Genomic DNA, 22009 nt, shown 5'->3' with positions numbered 1-22009 from the left:
GTTTTAATCAAGTTTGGATAATAATAATCAAGTTTTATTTACTCAATTCAATATTAATCAAATCTTAATTTCTCTTTAATCGTCCAAGTGTTCTTAGATTTAGTTGGGTAATTTGAAGACTATTTGGGGTTTATTGAAGACTTGACAACTCTTCATCATTCATCAAGTGTTCTTCTATTATTCTTTGCATTTTATTTGGATCATCCTTAAGTTGGTATAATCTCTTTTACCCTTTGCTTAATTAATTATTGCTTTACTCATTCACCATGTTTAACCTTGTTAATATGATTGACACCCCTATTAGCATGTTTACCATGACCATGAGTGAGTAGTCTTCTAGCTAGGGTTAATGGGGGATTAGGGGAATTAAAACAAGGGGGTATATCCATACTTAATCTAATATGTTTTCATAAAGAATGCTTGCTTGTTGTAGTTTCAACTTATGCACATATTGTGCTTAATGAATTGCTTGATTGACAACCTTGCATAAATCTCTTATCCATTCAACAAGACTTGTAAGATATAAACTAACTCAAGGCTTGTTAGACCATGCATATAGTTGAATAGGAAGATACTAAGTCGACTTGTAGGTGTTGTACAGTCTTGACCGACTCGGCTCTGGGACCCAAATCTTCCTAGGAATTGTAAGACATAAACTAACTCGATTCCACTACAACAATCATTTGCTTGCATCTATGTAAACATGTTTGTATGATCACCACCATGAATCCCCTATAAACCCATGATACCCTAGTGCCTTAATCAATTGCGTACAAACTGTATTTGTTTATTTTGCTTTCATTTCTGTACATTTCATTGTTAAGTAGTTTAGTTTACAACCCTCAATCTCAACCCAATTTGTGACACCCTAAGACATAGCTCTCTACAACCGATAACTTGATTCAATACCCGTCCTTTGGTATCCGACCTTTACTTGCCACTCTACTAAGAGTAGTTAGTTAAGCTTATAAATATTGTTTTGATTGGTTAGCTTAGACGACAAAGCCTTAAATCGTATAAAAAATGGTGCCGTTGCCGGGGACGGTGTTCAATTGAATTGTTATCATTCGTTGTTTTTAGTTGTGTCTTTCTTAACCTTGGGGAAGTCAAACTCCTCAAGGTAGTTTTTATTGTTTTCTAGTTGTTTGCTTTTTGCATGTCTAGGAGATCACAAGGTAGACTTTTGCCTATTGATCCTGAGATTGAAAGAACCTTGACCAACATTAGAAGAAACGTTAGAGGGACTTTAACAAGTTTGGGTATTAGAGAACTTGTGGACATTGGTGTTGTCCAATAAGATAGTATTGAGTTTACCGACCCTTTTGCAAGAGAAGGATAGAAGAACCCAATTCAAAACCAACCACAACATCAACCCACAATGCCTAAATTTTCATCTCATTCCGTACCAACCGAGAAGAACCTACCCAATGGTACTCCTACACCACCACATCTAACCGGTAATTTCATTGCCAAATCCGCATTCATACAATTAGTTGAGACAAGTCAATTTGGGGGGATGCCTAGTGAAGATCCTCATCTACATATGGGGACTTTTTGTGACTATTGTGATGCAATTTCTCAAACCTGGGTGACTCAATACCAAATTTGATGGGTGTTGTTTCCTTTTTCCTTGATCGGAGCCGCAAAGCAATTGTTAAAGAGCCTAGACAAGGCTACCCTTGGAATTGATTCATGGAAAAAGTTAGCGCTTGCCTTCTACAAGAAGTTATATCCTCCGGAGAAGACTAACATGTTGAGAGCCTAAATCACCGGGTTCAAGCAAAGAGATGAAGAGTCTCTATATGAGGCTTGGGAGAGATTCAAGGATACATGTCGCTCTTGTCCTCATCATGGACTAAGTGAATGGCTCCTTGTTCAATAATTTTGGAATGACTTATATGAAGATTTGAGAAATGTGCTCAACATGGGTTCTAAGGGAAGATTCACCGAGGTTGATGACAACCAAACATGGGCTAAGATCGAAGAAATGGCGGTTCATAACTCTCAATATAGTAGGCCAAGAAAAGCTACTAGGGGAGGGAAGCATGAAGTGGACTCCATCACACAATTTGGTGCCCAACTAAGTGCTCATATTGACACCATAAACTTGAAGTTTGAGAAAGCCATTGCCAAGCTTGATTAAGCCTCTTAATCATCCAAACAACATGTCAATGCCATGATGGCAACATCTTCAATCCCAAACAGAGTGTGTGAGAGTTGTGGAACATTGGGACATGATCAACACGAATGTAGGGGAACAAGTGAATGCTTTCCAAGCATACAAAAATGGCACCCCTTATTCAAAGTACTACAATGAGAATACCAAATTCCACCCAAACCTCTCATACAAGAGCCAAAATGTCCAAATCCCTCAACCCACATACACACCACCTCCGATGAGAAATCCTAATCAAATACCATACTACAATCAACCAAGTGACCGAGCTTTCGATGTTCAAAAAGCGGTCCTCCTAATGCAAAAGAGCCAACAAGATTTCTTTGCTCAGATGCAAAGGGATAGCCAAGCCAAAGACACTACCATCAACAATATCCTTGCTCACACTAAGATGCTGGAGACTCAATTGTCTCAATTGGCCTCTTCTAGCTCCCAAAGACAAGAAGGACAATTACCTCCTCAAGGTAATCCTCCAACAAGACATGAGACCATGAATGCTATCCACATGAGGAGTGGTACAAGATATAAGGGACCAAAGATGCCAATTGAAGAAGATATTGTTGAGGAGAATGACAAGCAAAGTGATGTGATTGAACCATTGAGGAGAAATCCTAAGGTGGTAGAGACAACTACCAATGACTCATCAAAGAAGAGAAACGAAGAAAAGGCCAAAGAAGTTGAGAAAGAGACTATTGTGATTAGACTTCCATTCCCAAGTCGCCAAGCCAAGCCCAAGCTTGATGATCAACTTGAAAAGTTCATGGAGATTGTGAAGAAATTAGAGGTTTCTATACCATTCACGGAGCTAATCAACCATGTTCCGGCCTATGCAAAATACATGAAAGACATCCTTACCAAGAAGAAGTCCATCCGAAAGTTAGAAACTATTGCTTTTACCAACATTAGTAGTGCTATTCTTCAAGGGAATTCCCCACCTAATCTCAAAGATTCGGGAAGCTTCTCCATTCCATGTACCATTGGTGATACCACAATCAACAGGGCGCTATGTGATCTAGGTGCAAGTGTGAGTGTTATGCCATATTAGGTATGTGAAAGACTAGGGGTGGGAGAGCTCAAGTGCACCAACAAGACCTTATAAATGGCGGACCGGACAATAAAGAAACCACTAGGGGTATGGGAAGATGTGCCCGTGAGAGTTGGAAAGTTTTTCATACCGGTGGAATTTGTCATTGTTGATATGGAGAAAGATTACAATATTCCAATCATTCTAGGAAGACCATTCCCATATACCACCGAAGCGGTGATCGATGTGAAACATGGAGAGCTTACCCTTAAAGTAGGTGATGAAACAATCACCTTCAATCTTGATAAGACTTGAGAGCTCCCAGCTTGTTTGAACCATGATGTATGGTTTATCACTATACTCGCGAGGGTGACAAGAAGAAGATGGAATCCCCATTCAAAGAACAAGGGAAAGAAATAAATCTCATAGAGAAGGGCAAAGATACACCGCCCAATTGGAAGAAAGATATTGATGATGTTGAAATGGCTTTATTCGGAGAGCATGAAATTTTTCACAACAAGAATGAGAGCTTGCAAAGCTCACCCATGACAAGTATAGATAGAGGCCTCATTGGCCATGACAACAAGGAAGGAGAGTTGCTCTTGTCAACTCATGATCCACCCAACATAGGGATAGAAGCAAGAGAAGTATGTGGTCTATCGGATGATGAGTTTGAAGGATTTGTTAACCCATACATTGGGAATGCTATGACTCTAGACCAAGGCTATATAGACCCTTGTCACCTCTTTGACTCGGAATACTATATGAATGAAGATAATAATATACCAAGGTCTATGTAAGACCTTTATCATGACAATGAACAAGCATTTGACTACTTCTTCAAGGCATTGAGCAACATCAACATCGTCCTTGCTTCACCTCCTTGACACCTCTCAAGAGAAGGAGAGTTTGGTGGAGTCCTCCCTGAACCACCATTTGTAAATATTCTAACCTCTTAACTTGCATATCATTTAACTTGTATATTACTCAATTTTTGCATTGCATTTTACATGCTTTGTTTGACGAATTTGTGTAACATGAGAGCAAGTGAGGGAGAGATTTTAATGTGCTTCAAATGTGTAAGTGTTTGATGATCAAGTGTGGGGAAGCACATGCCTAGGCTAATCAAACCTTTGTAGTGCAACCCATATCGAAATGACAAAGAATTGAAGAAGAATTGATACGGGAAGAAGATCCCCACGAGCAGACTTGAGCTCGTGGGGACTGGAACAGAGGCACGGGTAAAAATTTGCTCTGGAGAAGAATCTACCCAAGCCGACAGTAGCTCGAGCGTCCCTCAGCTCAGGTCGCTCGACCTCAACCCAGGTTGTGGGTCCTAAAGGAGCTTCCAATTGGCAATTTTGCACTCGACATAAATTTGTTCGTCCCTAGCTCGAGACGAGCTTCCCAGTAAAAATCTGCCCGACTTATCATCAGGATGCCCGTCCCCAGAGCCAAACAAGTTCTTAAATCTTCACTGTCCAAAAATCTTCACGTCCAGACCCCAGGCGCCCGTCCCTACCTGCTACATAAACAAAACAAGGGACTCACCCTTCATTTTGTTGGAGTATGTGTCCTCAACAATAGTGCGATCACATGTTTACATCTCAAAATTAGAATACGTAAGGGGTGATTCATTTATATTGTCAACTGATCAACATTAATCAGTAATGATTGGCTAACTAGAGTTTGACATTACTGTCGTTTGACGGTGGTGATCAGTTGATCCCTTAAGGTCACACCTATAGGACAATTCCCTTAATAGACTAGTTGATTAATAGTATGTTGATACAAGTTAATCAATTCCTTAAATTTGAACAATTCATTTGTGAGTGAGAATATTTATATCTTATTGTAATTTGATTAAATAAGATTTATTTTAGTAATTAAAAGATTTTATTACTAAAATTGATTATTGTTTATGAAACAATTAAGTTAAGAATGATTGATTGATTGATTATAATTGCACAATGTTGTGAATTATAATTGTATGACCCATTTTATTTATGTGATCAAGAATTACTAGACAATTTGTTATATGTAATTTAATTAATGTATATAATTATATTTATTTGATAAATATGCATTAAATTAATTAATAACATGTTATATGCTACATGTGACATATTGTGTGACAAATGACAAATTGACAAAATAAAATAGAAGTCCATTTTATATGTAAACCGAAAATGGAGGGGTTGTAGTGGATAGTGGGTGATTTATTTTAATAGTTAAAATAAACATAATCATGACCCTAATACACTAGCCTTACATCTATAATTCTTGTGAAGAACAAAAGAAAAAGAGAGAAGGCCATGCATTGGCCTTTACATATAGAGGATTTCTTCTCTATATTTTGATTCATGCAATATTCATTCAACTTCTTCACACATCTCTCTAAAATGGTTTTGGAAACTCTAAATTGTTCATCTAAAATTCTAATATAAATATATAAGATTACTAGTGTAGTAATAAAGATATTATTAGAATTAATTTTAAGGATACTAGTATATTAATCTAGTTAGTTAATATATTAGTTTAAGGGTTTTATTTTGGGTGCAACAAGAGGAGGATCTCTATATTTGGGATTTGGGAGGATCATCCATTACACTTAAGCTCAAGAACAAACAAGGAAGGTGTCCTTGTTTGTGCCCTTATTTCCAACCAACTACAATGTAAGAACCATTGTTTTGTTATTTAATCTCTACTTTAGTTATGCATGCACTAGATCTTTAGAACTCATATTAAAATGTTAATTAGTTCACCCTAAGAAAAGTCTAATAATAGGTATATGAACCTAACAATTGGTATCAGAGCATAGGATGTTGTATGCATAATCGATTTATAGTTTTTTCGAGTTATTAGTAACTTAATTAAAACTAAAAATTTGTGATTTATTAGATAAAGCCACGAAATCTTAATGCATGTTATATTTTCTGGTCCTAAAATGTATTTAGGTCATTTTTATGATTTATGGTATTTTATTGCTCCTTTTAATGATTTTTAGTAATTTTATTACATTTTTATGATTAAAATGGTATTTAAAATGCTAAAAATAGTTAAACATAGTCTCTGACCTTGAATTTTTTATATGACCTCACATGCATATTTTACTTATTGTATATAAAATTTCGTATAAATTTGATTTATTTTGCATGATTTATAATTTTTATGAGATAAAAATAGATTAAATGGAGGTAAAATGGTTAAATATAGTTAAACTTCGAAAGAAGCCATAAAATTTTAATATGTTGTCACATGCACATTTTACTCACTGTGTGTAAAATTTAACATGAAATTGATTCATTTTGCATAATATATGAATTTTTAGAGTAAAAATAACATAAATAGTGACTATTTTAGCAAAAATAGCTACAATAAATTACATGGCATGAGAAAATTATTTTAGGTTGCATTTATATCCCACTTATCAGATCTAAAGTTGTAAAATTGATTAGATTAATTTTTGTATACTTTAGATGTTTTATTTGATAAAACCGATAAATCGCAACTACATTTTTCTCGAAATAAATTCAAAAATTTTAACCATGATTTTTGACATTATGAGTGTCATGGATATATTCCATAATGTTTAAAAAATTTAAAATTAAAATTTTGAAATTATTGTAATTTAATTTGGATTTATTTTATAAATGTTATGATTTTATCTTAGTATGACCTTAGTTTTAATCGATATTTCCCGTAATGTAAGGGAATATTGATTCGGTTGTAATTTAATGTGATCTCGTATCACTTTTATTTTTACTAGTTTTTCATATTACAAATGTATAATAGGAATAGCTATGTATTTTTATTATTATTTGTAATCCCGGAGTTCCTTCAAGATGGTGCCATCCGGAAAGACGTTCCGACAAAGACGGTGTTCTTGGGAGGCGTGCCACTTGAAGATTCAAGGGACAAAAGAGTTGATTTCCGAATTTGTAATAGATTATTTGATTTTCTTTTTAAGGATGGCCATACTAGGAATTTATTATTAGTTTTGCATTTCTTTTAATATGTTGCATGCATTGCCAAATCGCCATAACAACACATGCATATCATATCGAGTCATCGACCGTGTCAATTATAATTATCGAGAATTCGACTTTCAGTTCACTTAAAATAGATAGATAATAAATTGACATGACCTCTCACTAGTTTTAAAATTGAGATTAGCCTTACCAAATAGTAGGACCCATGAATCCACGTGACATTTGGGGTAGGTTCGGTTTTCCCGAGGTGCCTTCATTTATCATTGGGTAAGTGGGGTAATAAAACGTTATTACACGCGAAATTTGGTTGGTCTTAACGGAATATTATGGCTAGTCTTATGTTCCGGGGCCAGAGATGGGTTTTATGATAAACATCGACCGAGAGTTCTAAAGTAGAATCAATTAAAGAGTTAATTCACCAAATTTGTATAAGTATGGGATGTATCGGTTTCCCCGTACCCATATTTGTATAAAGATGGATCTCGGAAGGATTATTTAATAGGAATACTCTGAACTATGAGGATCCTTCTTAAAATACTCTATACTTTATTTTAACTACCAATATACCCAACAATTACCCCATTTCTCTTTGAATAGAATTGGTGTATTCTTGACTTGTTATAGCAGGTTACTTTTATCTTGGACCCGATTTTTTTCTCTCTTAGCAAACTTCTTCTTCCTCCCGTCACCATTCTTAGTTCCGATGCTATTTTTCCTCTTTTCTTAAATTTTTCTTTCCCATTTATTCTTACTGAACTTTATCTCTCCTAAATTTATAATTTTTTCTCCATTGTTCCTCAAATGAAGCCTCCATCATTTGATCAAATTCGTATAGATCGAAATATACTAGATCACTAGTAGCATTATTGCCCTGCCTTTCCTGCAAACAACGGGTAAGAGAATAAAAATATGATGCTCAGTTTGAGAAGCCAGTTCATTTTTGCTCACTCCACAATTGCTCTAATCATTCTGAAATTGGAGAGAACTGAAAGGAAATCTACTTCAACTGTCACTCCCCCTTTTACTTTTATATGCACATAAACTTTCTTACCTTTCGCGTCTCTCTGAACCTTTTCGTCTTTCCCTCCCCTCCCATTCTGTTTTTTTGTTCAACATTTATTCTTCTTTGCTGATAAAACAAGCAATATATAACCCGTCTTCCCTGATCATAATATTAAGCAATATATGAATTTACAAAGTGATCAATGAAGGATAAGGGCAAGGGTCATTAATGGCGTCATGGAGTAGACTTGAACCTTTATTGGGGATTATGTGGAAAGGTAAGACCAGAGAAGAGGCAAAATATTAGCAGAGAAAAGAAAAGGAAAGGCTAAAAGAGGTTTAAAAAAAAAGGTGACCTATTTAGCAGGTAACAAGTCAAGCTATTGTAATATAAGCGAAATGGAGTTATTGTTGGGTATATAGGTAGTTAAAATAAAGTATGGAGTATTTTGAGCAACACCCCTATAGTTCAGAGTATTCCTATCAAATAATCCATCTCGGAATCATTTATTATAGTTGGGTAGAGGTGACTATATAAATGTTAAACTTGTTTAAAAATATTTACAAGTTTTAAGACGATAAATAGTAATTATTTTCCTTCAATATCCATTTTGTAGTTATCTTTTTCGCAATGGATTCATCCAACTCATTAACACCGATCACTATTGAATCATGTCACAAATCGTTCGACGAAATTTGCTCTCAAAACAACCTTGATAGGACTAGAGAAATTCATTTTGGCATTGGTTCCGATGGTACTCTTAACGTCATTACCACTTCCTCACCTCCTAACACAACTAGCAACGTAGTGAATAAGTCTTGTAAAGACAACCTCACTAACACCATGGGATCCTTGTCTTTGGAAGCAAGGAGAAATGAGAAAGCTAGTGGGAGTTTTCGCAAAAGTCTTGCAATCAAAAAAGAAAATTCATGAAGAGGAAGAGAAATAAGAGGTCTAACCATAGGGATTTATTGGCTAGTAGGACTACCAATAATGTATGCCTTTATTGTCATGGCATGGGCCATTGGGTGAGAATTGCCCCATCTTTTTGGGAGATATCAATGATGGATCTCACGTTCCACTTGGTAATATTTCTTCCGAAATCTTTGTTGTTGATATAAATTATACTTCCACCTCAACATGGGTATTGGATACCGGTTGTGGTTCTCACTGATGTGATCAATATTTGAGCATATTTAGTCCCCGAATTAGCCTCGTTTCTATGCTTTTTAGTGTATATTTGGGTCATTTACTATCTTTAGTCCTTTGTTTTGCATATTCTTTGAGATTTTGTTTCCTTGGTAGGAGAGGAGTGCAAACCTTGCATTTTCATGGCAAAATAGAGCTAAATTGATCGAATCTAATGACCAAGCATCAAAGAGAAGACAAGACTAGAAGGCCTTTGTACATAATGTAGTAGATGGGCAATGATGAAGAAGATCCTTGCATCCCCGACAAAATCCCGGAAGATTGTTGGAAGAAGAGAAGAAGAAAAGAAGAAATGGAAGTTGAGCCAAGATCCGAGCGTCTCACCCACCAGGATGCCCGTCCAGCAGTTCCCCAGGACGCTCGTCCAAACCACCAGGCCGCTCGTCCAGAAGCTCCCCAATCCGCCCATCCCGACCCTTGGACGCTCGGATTGTCCTCTAGAGAGACACATCCTCTTCTTTCTTCATTCGAGATGCGCATATTTTTGGAAGACTAGCTAAAAGGAGACCCGCATCTTTTCTGGAGAGGAGCGATTCCTCAAGGACTTAATCGTCATTTAAGCCCTTAGTAACCCTAATTTGTGCACCTAATCCCCACTATAAATACCCCATTAGTCTAATTAGATTATCATGTTCTTCTTATCAATCTTTAGTGTAGTTTATATTATTCTAATCTCTCTTTAATCTTTTAATCAACTTCTAATCAAGTATTAATACAAATCTCATTTCCTTAATTTCTCTTTTGTTTATCTTTTATTTTGGGTAATTGAAGATTATTTGTGTTTATTGGGAGATTGACAACCTTCCATCAATCATCAAGTACTTCTATTATTCTTTGCATTATTATTTTGCAATCATCATTAGGTATAATTCTCTTAATCCCTTTTTAATTATTGTTAATCATCTTCATTTATTCATCATGTTTTGCTTTGTTAATATGATTGACAACCTTGTTAACATGTTAAACTTGATAATGAGTGAGTAGTTTCCTTAACTAGGGTTAATGGGTAATTAGGGGAAACCAACATGTGGGATGATTCATGCTTAATTTAATATATTTTCATAATTTATTTGCTTGCTTGTTGTGATCTCAACTTATGCACATGTTATGTTTGATGAAATGCGAGCCTATGAATCCTTGCATTTTTTACCCATCACTTACCTTTTCAATGAGACTTGTAAGACATAAACCAACTCGAGTCTCATTAGACCATGCATATAGTTGAGTAGGGAGGATTAAGTCGACTTGTAGGTGTTGTACAATTTAATCGATTCGGCTCCGGGACCCAAACCTTCCTAGGATTGTAAGATATAAACCAACTCGATCCTATCACAACAATAATTGCTTGCTTATAATTTGATAATATGTTTGTATGATCAATTCCCATTAATCCCCTATGAACCCATGACACCCTAGTGCTTTTAATCAATTGTTTACATCTCATTTTAGTCATCTTGCTTGTTTACTTTAATTGTTATTTAGTTTAGTGATCTTCTTATCTTAACCCAAATTGTGACACCCCTAGACACCACTACTTGCAATCGAAAATCCTACATCAATACCCGTCCCTTGGGATCCGACCTTTACTTGCCTCTTCACTAGTAGTAGAGTTGTTTGTGAAGTTATAAATATTGTTTTGGTCTAGGTGCTCCTAACGAAAAGTAACCGAAATCTAAGCCCAAAGCGGACCGACCAAAAATGGCGCCGTTGCCGAGGACGGTGTTAACTTGATTTTATTTTATTTGATTGTTATTAGTTGTGTCTTTCTTTGCCTTGGGGAAGTAAAACTCCTCAAGGTATGTTCTAATTATTTTTCAAGTTGTTCGATATTTTGCAAGATGGATATTATAGATTGTTTTGTTGAGGACCACTTGAGTATACCTTTCTTCAAAGACCCCATGCAAGTATTGGAAGCCTTGGAAGCAAGTGAGGCCAAAAATATGCATTGGGAGTTGGAGGTGGACCTTCTTGAGGCCGCTCTAGCTAACAAAGAACTTACTCATGAGCAATCTGAATTAGTACATAAGATCCTTGTGGAAGCATATCAACCTATGGAACAAGAGCAAGTAATTATAGAAGACATCATACAAACCGAAGTGCAAGAAGAATTTGTCATGGAATTTGAGTATGATGAGATTAGTGAGCTTGAAGAACAAGTTGAGTATGCCATGAGAATGGAGTGTCTAATGGAAATGGAGAAAGTTCTCAATGAACCTTCAATAGAGGAAAGTGAGGTACATGTCCCAACTTTAAAACCCCTTCCCCCAAATTTGAAATATGCTTATCTTGATGAATGTAAGACCAAACCCGTGATTGTTAATGACAAACTTGATGGAAACCAATTGGGAAAATTGCTTGATGTGTTGAAACAACATGAAAAGGCAATAGGTTATAGTCTAGATGACCTTAATGGGATAAGTCCCAACTTTTGTATGTATAGAATTCATCTAGAGGAGGACCATAGACCTACCATCCAATCTCAAAGGAGATTAAACCCCCACATGCAAGAAGTTTTTAAAGGAGAGGTTATCAAATTACTTGATGCGGGAATCATATATCCTATATAAGACCCCACGACTCTTTGTGGGTGTAGATACCTCATTTCTGCACCTCCCGCAAACCACCCGGTGATGATTGGGCCGCATGTTTGGTATGCGGAACGATTTGTGACAGTTCGTAAGTTTATCGTCAAGTGATCGCTCAAACATTTATGTCTACCTCTTAATTGTCATCTACGTACCGATACGGTCATTTTGGCAGTAATTAGATTACATTTGGAGTCCGGGCCTAAAACCGTCTTCATTTTCTGATAACCGTTAAAAACCGAGTCAGAATGTTCCGGATATTTCTATTCCATATTTTATAAATCTTTTAATCTTTGGTTAACAATTTCCCGTAATATTCACACAAAATATTAAGGAAAACCAAATTATTCCGTTATTCCATAAACTAAACACGGAAATCTTTCTTCCGCAGAAGCAAACCACTTGGGAAAGGACACAGCAGGTGCTGCGCCTCTTCCAAGAGACGTAGTGCCTGCTGCGCCTCTTCCCAAGCCCTTTTCTGCGTATTTTTCGTATCTTTTTCATATCTTTTCGAGATTCACTTCCAAAGTTTCTCCGAAAACCCTATTCCTCCGTGTGATTATTATAAATAGAGACCTTCGGTCTCACATATTTCTCACGCGAGTGTCTGCCCTTCTCTTCTCCCTTTGCATTCTAGACCACGTTCTTACTTTTTGGCGTCTACGTGCTTGAACTTTCGACCACGTAAGCTCGGATCTTTCTGAGTACCAGCCTCGTTTTGCATGACCGACCAATTTGACCAACTCCACCATAATCAAATTTAATCAATATTAGTCTTTTTCCTCTTACGAGGGCACTTTCGTTACATTCGAGTCGAGCATCACTAATCGTAAACTTAGTTCATCTCGTTTCATCAAACATGTATGTCTGAGGGTGTAAATCTCTCTTTTATTTATTGTTCTTTATTTTTGTAATCATATTGTAAGGTTTATGTCGAAAATATAATTAAAACCGATTTCTAAAACCCTTTGTTTAAATCCCTTTTTACGGATTAACAGGAGGCAGACGTCGAGAAGGGACGCAGCAACTGCTGTGCCTCTTGGAAAGGACGCAGCACTTGCTGCGCCTCTTCCTGAGGTTGCCGCCGTTCCTGCTTCTCTTCTTCTTCCTTCGTCTTCTGTTGGTTTCATCTCTTGTTTTCTCTCGTCTTTGTTTATTCTTATTTCATTCACATGATAGTTAACAATATTGTTCATCATCTTTAACATATAATTCGTCATTACCACATAATTCGTCATTAAATTCCCGACTTAAATCCCTTATAACCAATATTTGCGGGTTTTCGTCATTAAAGTCAAACCGGGTTGTAGAAGTTCGATTCATTCATGTTGGGTTTCTGGAATTCGACCTTTGATATATTCTTATCCGTTTATTATCATGTTCATCATTAGTTCATCATTAATTCATCATATTTAACCTAATTAATTAGTTAGTTTCTTAATTTGTTAATTATTAATCTCATTAATCATGTAATTAATTCGTTCTAGTTAGTTTCATCCATGTTTATCACTTCTATGATCATTAATCATATGTAAATAACCTGCTAATCATTTTCATCCGAGTAAATAATATTAATCAATCATTAAATTCACCAATGAACATTAACGACTTGCAATTCCGGCTTCACAGCCAGAACTGAGCCAAGGAACAGACGTAGCGACTGCTGCGCCTCTTCCAGAGGGCGCAGCTCTGCTGCGCCTGTTCCTGGCTGATTTCTGTCTCTGAACTCCCGTTTCTGCCTTGACCTAGTTTTAGCTTACGTATTAATTAACTATTACTCGTATTATCACCCTTAATTCATGTTCGCTAATTTGTTTATTTATTCTTTTTCTCAAATTGTCCGTTTTAAAAGTATTTTCGACATAAATCATTAACTCGATTGTAATTATTGTAATTTTCTTTATTGTATTCCTTGTATTGTATCACTTGTATGCCTTCACATGTAATCGATCCTAAATCTCAAATTTGACTCAAATGCATGTTAAATTAATTGTTCACCGACTTAGTCTAATTCTTCACATGCTAGGATTAATCTAATGGATGTTGCATTGCATGCATATAATCGACAATATATCGAGTATAAATAATTTCCCTAATCATTAGTAGAGGCCGTTATCGAGGCGGACGGGTTTAGGTGTTCGATCAAAAGAGCTTCCTAATACGTACCCTCACCCCTTACTCTAGATCTCTGTGAACATCCGTGTTCATTGGCATCCATGAGAGTCATTCTAGACATAGAATGCTAAGGGTAACGAGTTCTTGGTGTTCATGTCACTACTTTGTGTCTTGACATGGCACGAGGTATTCGAACGGTTTCCAATTTTCCACAATAAATTGATGGCGACTCCACAAATGCAAACGCTTGTTTCCCAAGCGCCCCCGTGGCCCATGTCCACAGTTTGGCGACTCCGCTGGGTATAATACACTTACGTGTAGCCAAAAGGGTGAAACTTGAACAAGGTTAGGGAATAGTTTGTACAAGACAATTTTCGGTTTTCATAACTCGGTCTTCCTAGATCGTTTATTCGGCCTTCCTAGGCCTAACCCAACCCGTTCGACCAATCGTCCCGTCTAAACGGTTCTAATTCTTATTTGGGCCTAAGGATGGATAGCGATTGACGTCATCTATACCATGGTACTTACTCTTGTTTGTATCAATGACTTTCACTACTTGAGGAAATGGACTAGGAATCGGCCTTACTCTTGTTTGGTACGAGCCTCTCCACAGACTTCGGGTTTGATTGTTCGGTATGGCAACCCACCATTTAAACCAAAACCCATTTAAATGCACTCAGCATCCCGTTATAATGCTTGTATATATTTTGTACCATACGTGATCACCTTTTTCTAAAGCAAACCATGACGATTTTTGTAAAAGCAAAATCCTTCTTTAAAATGTAAAATTTCGAAAAATTGGGCCTAACATTAGCGCAAAACAAGCCGAAACTCTGTCCAATTGTCAAGTCAAAATTCGGGCCTCAAAACCCATTTCAAAACCTCACTTCGAGTCCACTCCTACAACTACACTAAAGTTGACTAGGACCAACATTTTTTCAAACTTGGTCATTTCCCTAAAACTCACTTGACACAAGTGGCACACTCCCACTTCAGGAGTCAAAACATTTCTTTTCGAGTAGGTGTGCTAGAGTGGTCGATCGTGTTTTGATTCGTCGTTGATCTCTTATCCAGTTTCCAAGATGCCTGAAACAAGCGACGCGAACTTCAACCAACTCCAGAATGGTAATGATCAAATCCTAGCCGCGCTAGCTCGTATCAAAGTTACTCAAGACCAAGTGTATGATCGCCTTGACACCATTCAGGGCCGAATATATGACGTGGAAACGAGGATGCCTCCTCGAGAAAGTGATATCGCCGATGACTTCGTGAACGATTTCGGTGACGAAAACCCTCTCATGGGTATAACTGCAACCGAGAAACGACTCCAATACTTGGAGGAACAATTGATGTATCTCAAAGGGGATGACATTTATAGGGAAAATAATCGCAAATATGATGTTGTGAGTTCCAAGTTGCCAACCAACTTCAACATGACGGATATCCCGAAATTCAAGGGGCATGAAAACCCTTTGAACCATATCCGTGCCTTTAAGGATTACATGTCTATCAAAGGCATTAAACCCGAGATGTTCTTAAGGATCTTTCCTTCATCTCTTGACACCATCCCAAAACAATGGTTCTATTCGCTAGAACATAAGAAAATCGCTACTTGGGACGATGCCGCAATCGAGTTTGCTAAACAATATGCGGATAATGCTGAAATGCAAGTCAGCATGCGCACTTTAGAGGTTCTTACCCAAAATGACAAAGAAGGTTTCACCGATTTCCTAAGTCGGTGGAGGAAGACTAGTACTCAACTTGTTGAACGTCCAGATGAGGCTACCCTTGTGGAGAAATTCGTGGACAACCTAAAGCCAATAAAAGCAAATCATTTGAGGTATCAAAACATCAAGACTTTCAAAGATTTGACCGTACTAGGGACAAGGATCGAAGATGACATTCGTAAAGGGCTCTTGTCCAAAATGATAGGTCGTGGATATCAAGGCTTGACAAGTCGTTCTTACGGCTCTACTAGCAAGACTGATGAATTTAACCTCCTTGAGCCATCTAAGAAGAGTACCCCTCCAAGGAGATTCACAAATCTAGGGGACACGTACTCCAACGCTCTGAAAAGATTGATGAAACTTGGGAAACTTCAACCCATAGGCCCTACACCCAAACTAGAAAATAAATCCAAGTTCTGGGATAAGAATTTGTACTGCAAATACCATAGAGGTAAGGGACATGATACAGAGAAATGCTACAAGTTGAAAAATGTACTTCAAGATATGATTGAAGACGGTCACCTACCAATACCCCCTGGAGGTAAGCCTAACAACACTAAGAATCCTCTTGGAGTTCTAGTGATTACAAATGAAGAATCTACAATAGATTGTTCACATCTCATTTCTTCAGTCGAAAATGAAGTTCATGCAATAGAAAATGAAGGGAATTACTCCACCATTTCTCCAACCATCACTGATTTCATCGCATGGGCAAAAAGTATGTATAGGCAAGTCATGGAACTAGAGAGTGCAGTGGCAACCTTACGTGGCCCCAACGCCACACCTAAAGAACGTGCACCACTAGTTTTCTCTCAAAACACTACAATGCAAGAAGTAGTAGCCATGGTTGATGAACTAGTCGATCAAATTATCCAATTAGAAGCTGAAATCATGAGAATGAGGGAACTTGTTACCACCAATGGAATATGGGCCGATGATTATGAAGACGAGTATCTCACTGAACACTACATAGTCAAAGTCAGTGAGGAAATAGTCCAGAATTGTGAAAATCAAGATGTAGATCACCTCACTCGTTCAGGGCGCCAATACCAAAATACTTCTCAAAATGGTCCCATAGCAAACGGTCCAACCAATGTGGTCACACCAAATGATAATGAAGAAGGCTCTACCGACCATCTACTGAAGCAACTACAAAAGACAAAGGCTGATCTTTCAGTCTGGCAACTAGTGTCAAGCTCATTCACACATCGCCAAGCCTTACTGTAAGCTTTGGCCAAACTAAATGTGGCACGTAACTCTACACCCGACGACATGGTCAACTTGGTCTTCCAAGAATCACCAAAGCTAAGTAATCCTATTACTTTCTCGGATGAATATTTGCCACCCTTCGGTGCTAGTCATAACTTGGCTCTTTATATCACCGTCATTTGCTTAAAGAAGAATGTGCCAATGACCTTAGTAGATAATGGCTCCGCAGTCAATGTCATACCCTTGAAAACGGCATACAAATTGGGCATGAAAGAATCAGACTGGACCCCTACCAACCAATGTGTTTGCGCATACGATGGCACACGACGAAGGATGGTGGGACTTGTTGACCTAACCATAGCCACAGGGCCGATTAAGCGAAAGGTCAACTTTCAAATAGTGGACATTAAGGCATCCTTCAACATACTTCTGGGAAGACCCTGGGTTCACACTTCCGAAGCGATAACATCCACACTCCACCAGAAAATCAAAATCCAACTAAATGGTAAGGTGGTGACGATCACTTCGTCGCCCATCAAAGCAATCATTGAAAAGAAGTCAAGCAATCAAGTCCTTGAAGATCCAGTACATGAACTTGGGGGCTTCCATATCATAAACGTCAGAGAGAGTGAATTGGCACCATTATACTTCAATCCCTACTCTAACTTAGTGGTCAACCACATACTCAAAACCCAGGGATACTTCCCGGGAATGCCTTTGAATCCTATCCGAAGGAGCACCATTGCCCCTTACAAGGAGGGTAATTCACAAAGAATACCCCTTGGATTAGGATACGAACCTACCAAAGAGGAAGTTCTCGAGATGCTCGTTCAATTTCAAAACCGTAAGAATGTGGGAATCCAAATGCGACCCTATCTCCCTGCCCTAAATGGATTTCCCTAACCTTGGCACCATCTCGAAAGGAAGCTAGCCGGAATCGAGATCTTTCACGATTGCTACTTCATTCCTCCAGAAACGGTTCCTACCGTCAAGACTCGTCAAGCACCTTGCCTAGACGAACAAGCCATGAGTCTACTATTTGGAGAAGATCGATTCATTAGAGCCGCGCAGGATGAGATCATTACCATGATACTTCAAGATGATCACTTTAACCCTACCGCATTAATCACAGAAATCAACACCAATCAGCAGAAAGGATGGAGAAAATCAATCAAATGGACGAACAATCAAGGAAGACTCTTCAAGCTCACTACTAGATAAGGAGAGATGTTCAAAGGAGAATCAGAAGACGATGAATTCGAGTCAGAGTCGGAGTCAGAGTCGGAGTCTAGAGAGGTTCCTAGAGAGTCTCCTCCTGTCGTCATTCCCACTCCCCTCGTCTCTCCTAGCCTAGTGTCTAATAGCAACAGTAGTTCGGGAAATGTCCCAACCGCTGTCCCTTTACTGCCCCTGACCACAGATCAGATGACTTCTTTGTTCCAACTTTTCTCAAGTCTTAATATGAATAAATCAGATTCTGCTTACTCTTCGTGTTATCTTGAATGCAATTCTGTTTACGATGATAATGAGAACGACCCAGACCCTGACTCAATAGAAATACCTCCCTACATAGCCAAAGAAATACTACGAGAGGGGGAAGGGGGACCAGTGATAGAAGATATTGAACCCATCAATGTAGGGACTAAACTAGAACCCCAAGAACTTAGGATATGGACAACCCTGAGCCCCACCGAAAGGGCCAATTTCATAGACCTCCTACACGAGTTCAAAGATGTTCATGCTTGGTCCTACAAAGATATGTCAGGGATCGACAGGGACATTGCAGAGCATAGAATCCCAATCAAACCAGGTTTCAAACCCGTGAAACAGAAGCTTCGTCGAATGAGGACAGAATGGGCTCTCAGGATCAAAGAAGAAGTCCATAAACAATTCAAAGCTGGGTTCATCAAAGTTTCCGAGTACTCAGACTGGGTAGCTAACATAGTACCCGTACCCAAAAAGGATGGGAGAATCCGTGTTTGTGTTAATTTTAGAGACTTAAACAAAGCAAGTCCTAAGGATGACTTTCCTCTACCACATATCGATATATTAGTGGACAATACGGCAGATCACGATTTACTATCCTTCATGGATGGATACGCGGGTTATAACCATACCAAGATGGCCTTAGAGGACATGCATAAGACCGCCTTCGTCACTCAATGGGGAACCTACTGCTACACGGTTATGCCATTTGGGTTGATCAACGCCGGAGCTACATACCAACGCACCAAAACTACGCTCTTACATGGCATGATGTATAAAGAAGTTGAGGTATACGTAGATGACATAATTGTCAAGTCCAAGGAAAGAGAGGGATATATTGCGAACCTTCGCAAATTCTTCTTAAGGCTACGAAAGTACAACATGAGGCTCAATCCTCATAAATGCGCATTCGGAGTAACATCTGGCAAACTCCTGGGATATGTGGTTGGCCAACGAGGTATAGAAATAGACCCTTCAAAGATCAAAGCTTTAATCGAAATGCCGCAACCTCAAACAGAGAAAGAAGTTAGGGGATTCCTGGGCAAGGTACAATACATAAGTCGATTCATATCGAAACTCACCATGATCTGCGAACCCATATTCAAGAAGTTAAAGAAAACAGATCACACCCTGTGGGATGATGACTGTCAGAAGGCTTTCGACCGAATCAAGGAAATACTAGCCAAACCGCCAGTGCTCATGCCACCCCAACGAGATCAACCTCTTGGTTTATATCTCACGGTAACTGAAACGGCCATGGGCACCATGCTAGCTCAAACCATAGGAAAAGAAGAAAGAGCCATCTACTGCCTTAGTAAGAAGTTCTTGGAGTACGAGTGCAAATACACACCACTCGAGAAGACATGCCTCGCTCTTCTGTGGGCAACGAAGAAGCTACGCCATTACATGCTTAGCTACTCCGTTAAAATATTCTCCAAAATGGATCCTGTCAAATACCTCTTCGAGAAACCCGTTCTCAATGGACGTCTAGCGAGATGGACTTTGATGCTCTCTGTGTTCGATCTCAAGTATGTGCCTTTGAAAGTCATAAAAGGGCGCGCCGTTACCGAATTCTTCGCAGAAAATCCCATCAATGATACACAAACGATAGACACCTGGTCATTTCCGGATGAGGATATACTCCAAATAGATGTAGACTCCTGGGACCTCTATTTTGATGGAGCATCGAACTTAAGAGGATTTGGAATAGAAGTGTTGCTCATTTCTCCTGAAGGAGAGCATACACCAATCGCTGTCAAACTCGACTTCGAGGTGACAAATAACGCTGCGAAATACGAAGTCTGTCTCATTGGATTGCAAGCGGCAGTAAGTTTAGGCATCAAGAATTTCGAGTACATGGGGATTCCTCTTTGATCATCAACCAAATCACGGGATCTTGGAAAATCTGAAGCGAAAGCCTGGCACCTTATCAAGTCAGAATAGACCAAGTAGCCCAATTCTTCGATCAAGTAACCTACTTACATCTACCTCGAGAAGAAAATCAATTTGCGGATGCTCTTGCAAAACTCGCATCTTTGATTAACATGCCCGATAGTATGGTAGAAATACCTTTATGCATCGAACGACGATCAGAGCCAGCTTATGTGCACCAAATCACCGATGAAGAGGAAATTACAGAAGAGCCTTGGTTCCAAGTAATCCTAAACTTTAAACTCAATGGCACCTATCAACCACAAATGGACAAAAGGGGAGAACTCGCTATCCGTTTGCTGGCTTCCCAATACGTCCTCATGCAAGGAGAGTTATACAAAAGAATACCCCTTGGTGTCATCCTACGTTGTCTTGATCATTCACAGGCACGGAAAGTGATGGAGGAAGTACATGATGGAGAATGTGGTCCTCACATGAGTGGACCCATGATGGCAAAGAAAATCACACGTTTAGGATATTATTGAACCACGATGGAATCTGATTGCATCAAATATGTGAGACATGTTGGGGTTGGTGTCCTTAACAGTTAGTGCAAGGACTTATAAACCTCTAAAAGGATCAAAGGGCATACTTTTGGTATTATTATCAGTTGATCCACGTTTATCAATAACGGTTGGCTTGCTAGATAAGTTTGACGTTATTGTCATACAGATGGCGGTGATCAACTGGTCCCTAAACGTCACACCTATAGGATACGTTCGAGAGATGTGACGGTATGAAAATACTGTCATGTAGATGCCAAAATTGACTAACCAGTTAGTCCGAGTTATTTGACTAGTAATTAGTCAAATATGTGATGTTGAGATATTATATTTAATACGGATTAAATATCATGGGCTAAGGCGAATTAACTTGATTAATTCGTAAAATTAAATATACGTGATTTATATTTAATTAAATGTATATTAAAAATAATTATACAATACTGCTTTGTCGGACACGAATTAACAATTCAGCTAACCCGTATAATTAGCTGATGCCTTAATTTCCGATAACCGATAACAGTTTATAATATAAACCGCATCATATACATTTTAGCGAGACGGGTCGGATCATCGGATCACTAGTCAAATGAGGAGAAAGTGGAAAGCCCACTCCCTCCTCTCTTGACCCGCGGACCGAGGTTAACAAAAGGAGAGACTCCCTCTCCTTTTGACCGAGCGATTTCATTTTACAGAAAACTAGGGTTTTGAAGAGTATTCTTCTCTGAAAAACCTGAGATCTCTCATCTCAACAAAAACTCACAACAGTTCTCCCTATATTGCAAGGCAATCGGAGAACACTGTTCTAGCACAAGGGCATATCTCGGACAAAGTCTTGGGTGTAACGATTAGGAGGAAATCTGCTTTGATTTCTGTTCTTTACGCCGCAATTTAAAGGACCCGAGGTTATTTCTTGTTCCTTATCGTTTTTATCGTTTTTATGTTTTATGACTATATTCACATGTAAATTTTACGTTATAGTCCTGCAATTAAAGGGTAGTATACGGATATTAACCCACAAGTGGTATCAGAGCGAGGCCACGTAAATT

At 38.4% G+C, this 22009-nt stretch overlaps 1 non-coding gene across 1 annotated transcript; it reads right to left on the bottom strand.

Moving 5' to 3' along the window:
• Positions 1-1750: 1750 nt before the first annotated feature.
• On the bottom strand, positions 1751-1857 carry LOC141625049 (small nucleolar RNA R71). Its single transcript, XR_012534848.1, has one exon. It is a non-coding gene; the product is annotated as a small nucleolar RNA R71 (small nucleolar RNA).
• Between the last annotated feature and the right edge of the window lie 20152 nt (positions 1858-22009).

Source organism: Silene latifolia, chromosome X, assembly GCF_048544455.1.
Source record: "Silene latifolia isolate original U9 population chromosome X, ASM4854445v1, whole genome shotgun sequence".
In the NCBI taxonomy this organism is placed as follows: Eukaryota; Viridiplantae; Streptophyta; class Magnoliopsida; order Caryophyllales; family Caryophyllaceae; genus Silene; species Silene latifolia.
Note: the sequence above shows the minus strand (reverse complement) of the source record. Positions and strands in the feature narration are given on the sequence as shown.